The sequence below is a fragment of the Lolium rigidum genome, chromosome 3 (genome assembly GCF_022539505.1).
Source record: "Lolium rigidum isolate FL_2022 chromosome 3, APGP_CSIRO_Lrig_0.1, whole genome shotgun sequence".
Lineage (NCBI taxonomy): Eukaryota > Viridiplantae > Streptophyta > Magnoliopsida > Poales > Poaceae > Lolium > Lolium rigidum.
This window is the reverse complement of record NC_061510.1, coordinates 86263025-86271288: the sequence shown is the minus strand read 5'-3', so window position 1 is coordinate 86271288 and position 8264 is coordinate 86263025.

Below are 8264 nucleotides of genomic sequence, written 5' to 3'. Positions count from 1 at the left end.
TGGGTCGCCCCCAACGGCTCTCCTGAAAAAACGATCATCGCCCCTAGCTAAGATGGGTTCTAGATGAGTCTCACGATCGCCTTGCCCTATCTTGCAGTCACGGGGTTATGACCAGGTTGTGTGTGAGAGTGTTGCAGTTCAGTCGGTATGTTTCGCTAGATTTTTCGGGGTTGTTGTTTGTCCGAAACCTCACTAAAGCCTCACTGTAAATGTGCTTATTGGCGTCTGCTCCAGTACAACCCCCCCTCCAAAACTAGTTTTGGCTCAAAAGCCCACCAAACCCATATCCAAACCCGTATGACACCCGTATGTGAACTCGTATATGACCGTCTCTATACCGTATGCGTCTTCCTCCCACGATCGTGATCGTGATCGTTCTCCTCCATGTTGGAACTCGATGAGCCGGGTGCCGCCGTCCCGTCGCACGATCTCGGACGCCACGATCACCTCCTCACCGCCGCACCCCTCCGCCACAGGGCTCCTCCGTCGCTTCCCCACGATCTCCTCTTCACCGGCATCTCCCCGGAGCTCGACGAGCCTCCGTCGGCGCCGCACTCCGTCACCATAGACCTCCTCCACCAGGGCATATCTTCCCGACGATCTCGGCACTCTCATCTCCACGATCTTCAGGGCCTGCTCGACGAGACGCCTCTGTTGCACGCCATGACCTCGAGCTCCGTCTCTCCGGCGAGGCGATCTTCCGCTGGACACGACGTGGAGGTATGTTTGAATCTCTGCCGCCAGACATGTCCGGCGGCTCATCTTGCGTGTCCGGCGCATGGAAGACAGGCCGGCACACGAGCACCAGACAGGCCGGCACACGAGCACCAGACAGTCCGGCCTGCGGCGGACAGGCCGGCGCCTCGCTACCAGACTGTCTGCTGTCCGTGTGCGTTTAATCAAGTGTACTAAATATGAAATAGTGATTTGCATTGCGTTATTGTTTAGAATTTTGCATTAGTTCTTTAGTGCGTGCGGGTTTTGTGTAGTTTTTGGAGAAATGGGGGACTATAGCTCAACTTGGAGTGACGGGGATGACGGATATACGGGCGATGATGATTCTACTTCGGAGAATAGTTCAAAATCCAGGATCTATGAAAATGTACCTCCTTTTGGGGAGAACCTTCCATCATCGGCGTCCTCAGAAAACATGAGTGAAGTATGTTGATTATTTTTTAATGGCTACCAATGAATGGAAGCAATGAAGTGACATGTTACATTCTTTGTTTTTGGTTGTGTAGGTGCTATACGGTGGTCACGAGGAGGATGAGTATTCATACATGGAGGTTGGGTTTGATGAATATAGCGTGGAGATAGGACTGCATCACGAGGAATCAAGCTCTGAAAATAAGAGCGAAGTAAGTATATAGTTTTAGTGTGGCAAACCGTCAATGTTACTGTTGGAACGACAACTTTTATGACTTATTTTCCCTTCATGTGTAGGTGATATCTGGTGCTGACAATGGGCGTGAACATCACAGTCAAGCAGACCCAGATATTGTGAGTAATGAATATAAGATGCACTCTGTGGAAGAGCACTGTAAAATACTGGACATGACATTTGATTCCGAACCGGCGGCTTTTGTCTGGTACAGCAGCTATGCGAGAGAGCATGGCTTCAGCATCCGAAAGGACATTTTGAAGAGGGAAAAGCGAGGGAAACGTGGTAAGGGAGAAATACGGTTAAGGCGGTATGTCTGTTCCAGGGCAGGGAAACGTCAGGAAAAGCTTTTAACGCAGGAAGGCCGCAGTCGTAGGCTAAGACCCGAGACTCGTTGCAACTGCAATGCCAATCTCACCGTGAAGCGTGACCTATCGAGAGGAGTATGGGTTGTCAAAAGTTTTTACGGCAATCACAGCCATAAACCAGCTAGACCGGACGAAGTACCATTTCTTCGATCACACAGAAAGATTAAGCCGTACCAGAGAGCTGAGATACTATCTTTGGGAGCAAGTGGGATGAGAAAGTACATGATTATGAAACACTTTCTCAGAAGACATGGCTACGGTGGTGTAGGCTTCGTAAGGCGAGATCTGTACAACCTATGTTGCAGGGAGAAGAGGAAGCTTATTGCGAAGGGTGATACTGCCACAGCACTTGGTATTATGGCCGCGAGGAAGAAGAGTGGTCCTAAATTCTTTTTTGATTACCAAGTTGATGATGAAGGACGGTTGAAAAGCATGTTCTGGTGTGATTCTCAGTCACGGCAGGACTATCAGGATTTTAGCGACGTGGTGGTGTTTGATAGCACGTACAAGATGAACTGATATGCTACGCCATTTATTCCTTTTGTAGGCCTGAACAATCATCATAAGACTACGGTGTTTGCATGCGCTCTCGTGTCAGACGAGACAGAAGATACATATGCTTGGCTGCTTCGGACATTCTTGACTGCAATGTGTCAGAAGAAGCCCAAAGGTCTTATTACTGATGGGGACGCCGCGATGATATTAGCTATTCAGGATGTCCTTCCAGACATGTGGCACCGTCTATGTACTTGGCACATAGAGAAAAACATGAAGAGACACCTTGGTCATAAGTCGCTAAAGGAATTTCGGCCATTCTTATACAACGCCACTTCAGAAGCCATTTTTGAGGAAAGATGGAGCGCGTTTCGTCGCAAGTGGGAGACGAGATAGTACCCAAGAATGGCTCAAAAGGATGTACAATAAGAAGAGAATTTGGGCTGCCGCGTATCCGACCGGTGGATATTTCCTTGGTATGAAAAGCAATCAGAGAAGTGAGAGTTTGAACTCATGCCTTCACCTTCACCTGGATTATGGTATGACCCTAGTTGACTTGATAATGCATTACGAGAATGCCATTGTTCGCATCCGTGAGAGCGAGGCCGAAGATGACCGCATCTATTCCCGAGTTTACCGGTGGAAGTTACTCGAATCCAAAGAGATAGAGGTTGCTTGTTTCCCATGCCTTCGATCCGACCAACTTCTACATCTTGCAGCGGGATGTGAAGAAGCTTGGTGAGCTCGAGATTTTTGAGGAATACGTGGGAACAGGGGGCTCTAAACAGTTTATGGTCAAATGGAGGAATAGCGGCAGATACTCGTTTATCGTGGAGTATAGTCCTAATCAGCCGAAAGAGTTAATACAGTGCAGCTGCCGAAGAATGAATCGTAAGGGGCTTCCATGCAAGCATATACTATATGTATTGAAGCACCTGAAATTGTCCGAAATACCGGACTGTTGTGTTCTTTGGCGATTCTCCAAAATGGCAAGAAATGGATTGCCAGCACGGCGCAGAAGCGATCTTTTCGCGTACGGTTACTCAGGGCTAGGGAAGCGAAAAAGATACAACGACATGGAAACAATATCGGCGGAAGCTATGGATGCGGCAGTAGATGATCCAGCAATGTATAATGAGTTCATGGCATATATGAAGGGCTTAGTAGCAAGAAAATATGCGAAAAAGAATGGACATGATGGTCACACAACCTTCGCTGAAGAAGACACATATGATTTTCAAGGCAATGCAGTTCCGGTTGGTGATCCCGATAAGGTTGCCACGAGAGGAGCACCTAAGCAAAACACAAAAGCTGCACAAGAGGTAAATCACCCCGTGACGAAAAATGGTAGACCACTAGCGTTCGACGAGCGTAAGACCCGGAATCAGGGGTGCACCGCCTGTGGTGTCATCGGTCATAACAAAAGGAACAAAAAGTTGTGCAAAAAACATCCAGAGTAAGTCTGCTTACATATTTTTCTTAGCTAGGCCGATTAATTAAATCTATGTTAAACGAGTACTAAATAATTTTGTTTTGTAATGCAGGTATATGGAAAAAGAAAACAAGTAGAAGTGCATCTTCACTAGCAAAATTACAAAATTATAGCTTTACCTTGAAGATTATGTATTTACTTCGCCTTAATTGTAATTGACATCAACCCTAAGGTTCATCAATGTGGCAGGTAGATTAATGGTAGGGTTCTGCAATAGTACAAGTTCTTCAGTACTTTGCGTATGTAGATCATAATAATCTGTAAACAATGGCGAAAATAGGGTATTAGGGTTTAGACTAGGGTTCATCAATGTCATACGGATCTACCGGACAGTCCGGGTGTGCACGACCAGCCTGACCATTGCTCACCACGATGGCTAGTCCGTTGAGCTCCCGACAGGGTAGTCCGTTCCCCTACATGCCAGCCAGTCTGTCAAGCTCTCTGGCAAGTCTGGCGCGCACGCCGGACAGTCTGGGATTTCTTAGATGGCCTGTCTGGTGCTGTTTCGGCCTGTCCGGGGCTTTGGCCAGCATGTCCGGTAATGGCGTTGTATTACCAATCCTGCCTTAGTTAATAAGTCTAAGATATTATTCTATTGAGATAGTATTACTTATATTTCCATGTCTTCAGTACTTAAAATTCATGAATCAGTTGGGATGCTTATATTTAATTATACACCGCTCTCACATCAGCTTGTTCTAGTCCCATATTTTTTTTCCTGTTACACCCGTAGTATCACCACCAAAAAGTACAAAACTTTTCGTTAAATCGACACATTAAACACAATTGCCAATTTCTAATTGCTAAATAATCATGTATGTTATCTACATGATGGAAGAAGTTGACGAAGTTCCTTGCTCGGTTGAAAAATGGTGCAGCTTTGTTGAGAACATGTCAAACGAACAACGAGGTGCACTTTTTGGATCCGGTGTACATTGTATGCTCGAAATGCCAAGGATAAAGATGCGGCACTCTGTGCTGAAGTTTCTAGTGCAAGCTTTTGATCTTCAAACAAGTACATTTGGGTTAAATGAGGGAAAGGACCATATTTTCCTAGGAGGCAAAGAAATCTACGCATTATTTGGTTTAGAAGACAAAGGTTTGAACGTTGTGGCCATAATTTCTCAAGAAGGCAAAGAAGCGCAGGGACGGATACCACCTGAGTGGCTCGATCCGTCAACAGAGAATCTCTTAATTGATGATTTAATATTGGATGTTGAGCTTCGTGGTGCCTCGGATGACGATTTTGTACGCAAGGCCATGATGGTGCTTCTCGCCACAGTAATTGCACCGTACTCTAATACGGTAATTTCGAAGCCGATGTATGCATTGGTAGAAGACCTCGATCGAGCTAGGAAGATAAACTGGAACTCATAGGCAGTGGCCAAAAGGAAACATGGCGGCATTACAGGTAAACCGTAATATTTCTTAGTCAGATAATATTTAACTGCAGTTTTTTGGTCACAACTATTTCTTAGTCATTCTTAATATCTTTTCTTCTGCAGTACATGCATTGGGAGAAGGTTCAACCTCCTGGTGCACCAGCCTTTAACCCATTGGTATCTATGTACCCATTGATGAAGAAGCTGGACCGAAGTAGAAGGAAAGAAGAGAGACGCCTCCGACGCGCAATATGGCCGTGGGAAGGGAAATGTAAACAATTTTTTCTTGTTCATATTTGTTTCAGCAGCTCATATTTAACAACAACAAATAATTTGATTTTGTAACATGCAGATTGACAACGATGTTACTATGGAGCATAGACTCTCAAAAATAAACACAGCAAATAGTGTTGGGAGAAAAACATCTGTTTCAAGGAAGGCCACAAAAACTCCTGCGAAAAACCCCCCTTACATGGAGCAACTTTTGGAAAGGGTTAATCGCATGTCTGGGGAGCTTACTCTTGTCCGTAAGCAGATTGCAACTATAGCAGACTCATGCGCAGAGGTAAAAACATGGCGAGTTTAATTATGCACGCATCATTCATTTTGGACCTGCCATGACACATTTTTTTTTTACATTGCAGAGAGTTATAGCAAAGTTAAATCAGGAGGGGATCATTTATAGACGTGAGAACAAAGGCACGTCTGAAGGGGACAAGGAAAGCGAGAGCAGCCAGAAGGGAGTTTATCCATTAAAGTACTTGACATCAGTTCAGAAGGACGAGGATGTTGACGACGATGATGTTAACGAGGACGAGCTATACAATGCAAATGGTAGCACACCTGCACCATGTGTTGCACGCAAATTAATGAACGATGATCCTCAACCATTGATACGTCCCAAACGTATCTATAATTTCTTATGTTCCATGCTACTTTTATGATGATACTCACATGTTTTATACACATTATATGTCATTATTATGCATTTTCCGGCACTAACCTATTGACGAGATGCCGAAGAGTCGATTCTGTCGTTTTCTGCTGTTTTTGGTTTCAGAAATCCTAGTAAGGAAATATTCTCGGAATTGGACGAAATCAACGCCCAGGGTCCTATTTTTGCACGAAGCTTCCAGAAGACCGGAGGGGAGACGAAGTGGGGCCACGGGGCGCCGCCACACTAGGGCGGCGTGGCCTAAGGGGGGCCCGCACGGCCCTAGCGTGTGGGGCCCCCGTGACTCTCCCGACTCCGCCCTTCCGCCTACTTAAAGCCTCCGTCGCGAAACCCCCGCACCGAGAGCCACGATACGGAAAACCTTCCGGAGACGCCGCCGCCAATCCCATCTCGGGGATTCAGGAGATCGCCTCCGGCACCTCGCCGGAGAGGGGAATCATCTCCCGGAGGTCTCTTCATCGCCATGATCGCCTCCGGATCGATGTGTGAGTAGTTCACCCCTGGACTATGGGTCCATAGCAGTAGCTAGATGGTCGTCTTCTCCTCATTGTGCTATCATGTTAGATCTTGTGAGCTGCCTATCATGATCAAGATCATCTATTTGTAATCCTACATGTTGTGTTTGTTGGGATCCGATGAATATTGAATACTATGTCAAGTTGATTATCAATCTAACATATATGTTATTTATGTTCTTGCATGCTCTCCGTTGCTAGTAGAGGCTCTGGCCAAGTTGATACTTGTAACTCCAAGAGGGGGTATTTATGCTCGATAGTGGGTTCATGCCTCCATTAAATGCGGGACGAGTGACGGAAAGTTCTAAGGTTGTGGATGTGCTTGTTGCCACTAGGGATAAAACATCGATGCTTTGTCTAAGGATATTTGTGTTGATTACATTACGCACCATACTTAATGCAATTGTCCGTTGTTTACAACTTAATACCGGAAGTGGTTCGGATGATAACCTCGAAGGTGGACTTTTTAGGCATAGATGCATGCTCTGGATAGCGGTCTATGTACTTTGTCGTAATGCCCCGATTAAATCTCATAGTACTCATCATGATATATGTATGTGCATTGTTATGCCTTCTTTATTTGTCAATTGCCCAACTCGTAATTTGTTCACCCAACATCTGCTATCTTATGGGAGAGACACCACTAGTGAACTGTGGACCCCGGTCCTATTCTTTACATCCGAAATACAAACTGCTGCAATTGTTCTTTACTGTTCTTCGCAAACAAACATCATCATCCACACTATACATCTAATCCTTTGTTTACAGCAAGCCGGTGAGATTGACAACCTCGCTGTTGCGTTGGGGCAAAGTTCTGTGATTGTGTTGTGCAGGTTCCACGTTGGCGCCGGAATCCCTGGTGTTGCGCCGCACTACACTCCTCCGCCATCAACCTTCAACGTGCTTCTTGGCTCCTCCTGGTTCGATAAATCTTGGTTTCTTTCTGAGGGAAAACTTGCTACTGTGTGCATCACACCTTCCTCTTGGGGTTCCCAACGGACATGTCAACTACACGCATCAAGCATTTTTTTCTGGCGCCGTTGCCGGGGAGATCAAGACACGCTGCAAGGAGAGTCTCCACTTCCAATCTCTTTACTTTGTTTTTGTCTTGCTTTATTTTATTTACTACTTTGTTTGCTGCACTTAAACAAAACACACAAAAAATTTAGTTGCTAGTTTTACTTTATTTACTGTCTTGTTCTCTATATCAAAAACACAAAAAAAAATTAGTTACTTGCATTTTTACTTCTGTTATCATGTCTAGCTCTGCACCTGTTACTTCTTCACCTGAGGAATTAGTCTTCACTTTTAAACAAGGGGATGGGGAGAGTTTTAAAGATGCTTGGTCCAGAATTTTTGATTCTTATCGTAAAGCTGAACCTCAAATGACTCTAAGTTTGCTCCTTAGTAACTTTTATTTTGGGCTTATGATTCGCTATAGATATGCCTTGGATGTTGTAGTGGGAGGAGATTTCCTTCATTGCGACGGTGATCAAGCTTTTAATGCCATAAAAAATTGGTTGCATCACATAGTTCAGCTAATAACTTTGATTCAGCTCTTATTAGCATTTATAATAGATTAAACACTCTTGAGACAAGTGCATCTTGCTTGGAAAAAAATTATAGTTATGTTCGTAACCGTCTTGATCAAGTTTTGGTGAACTCTGAACCTTCAA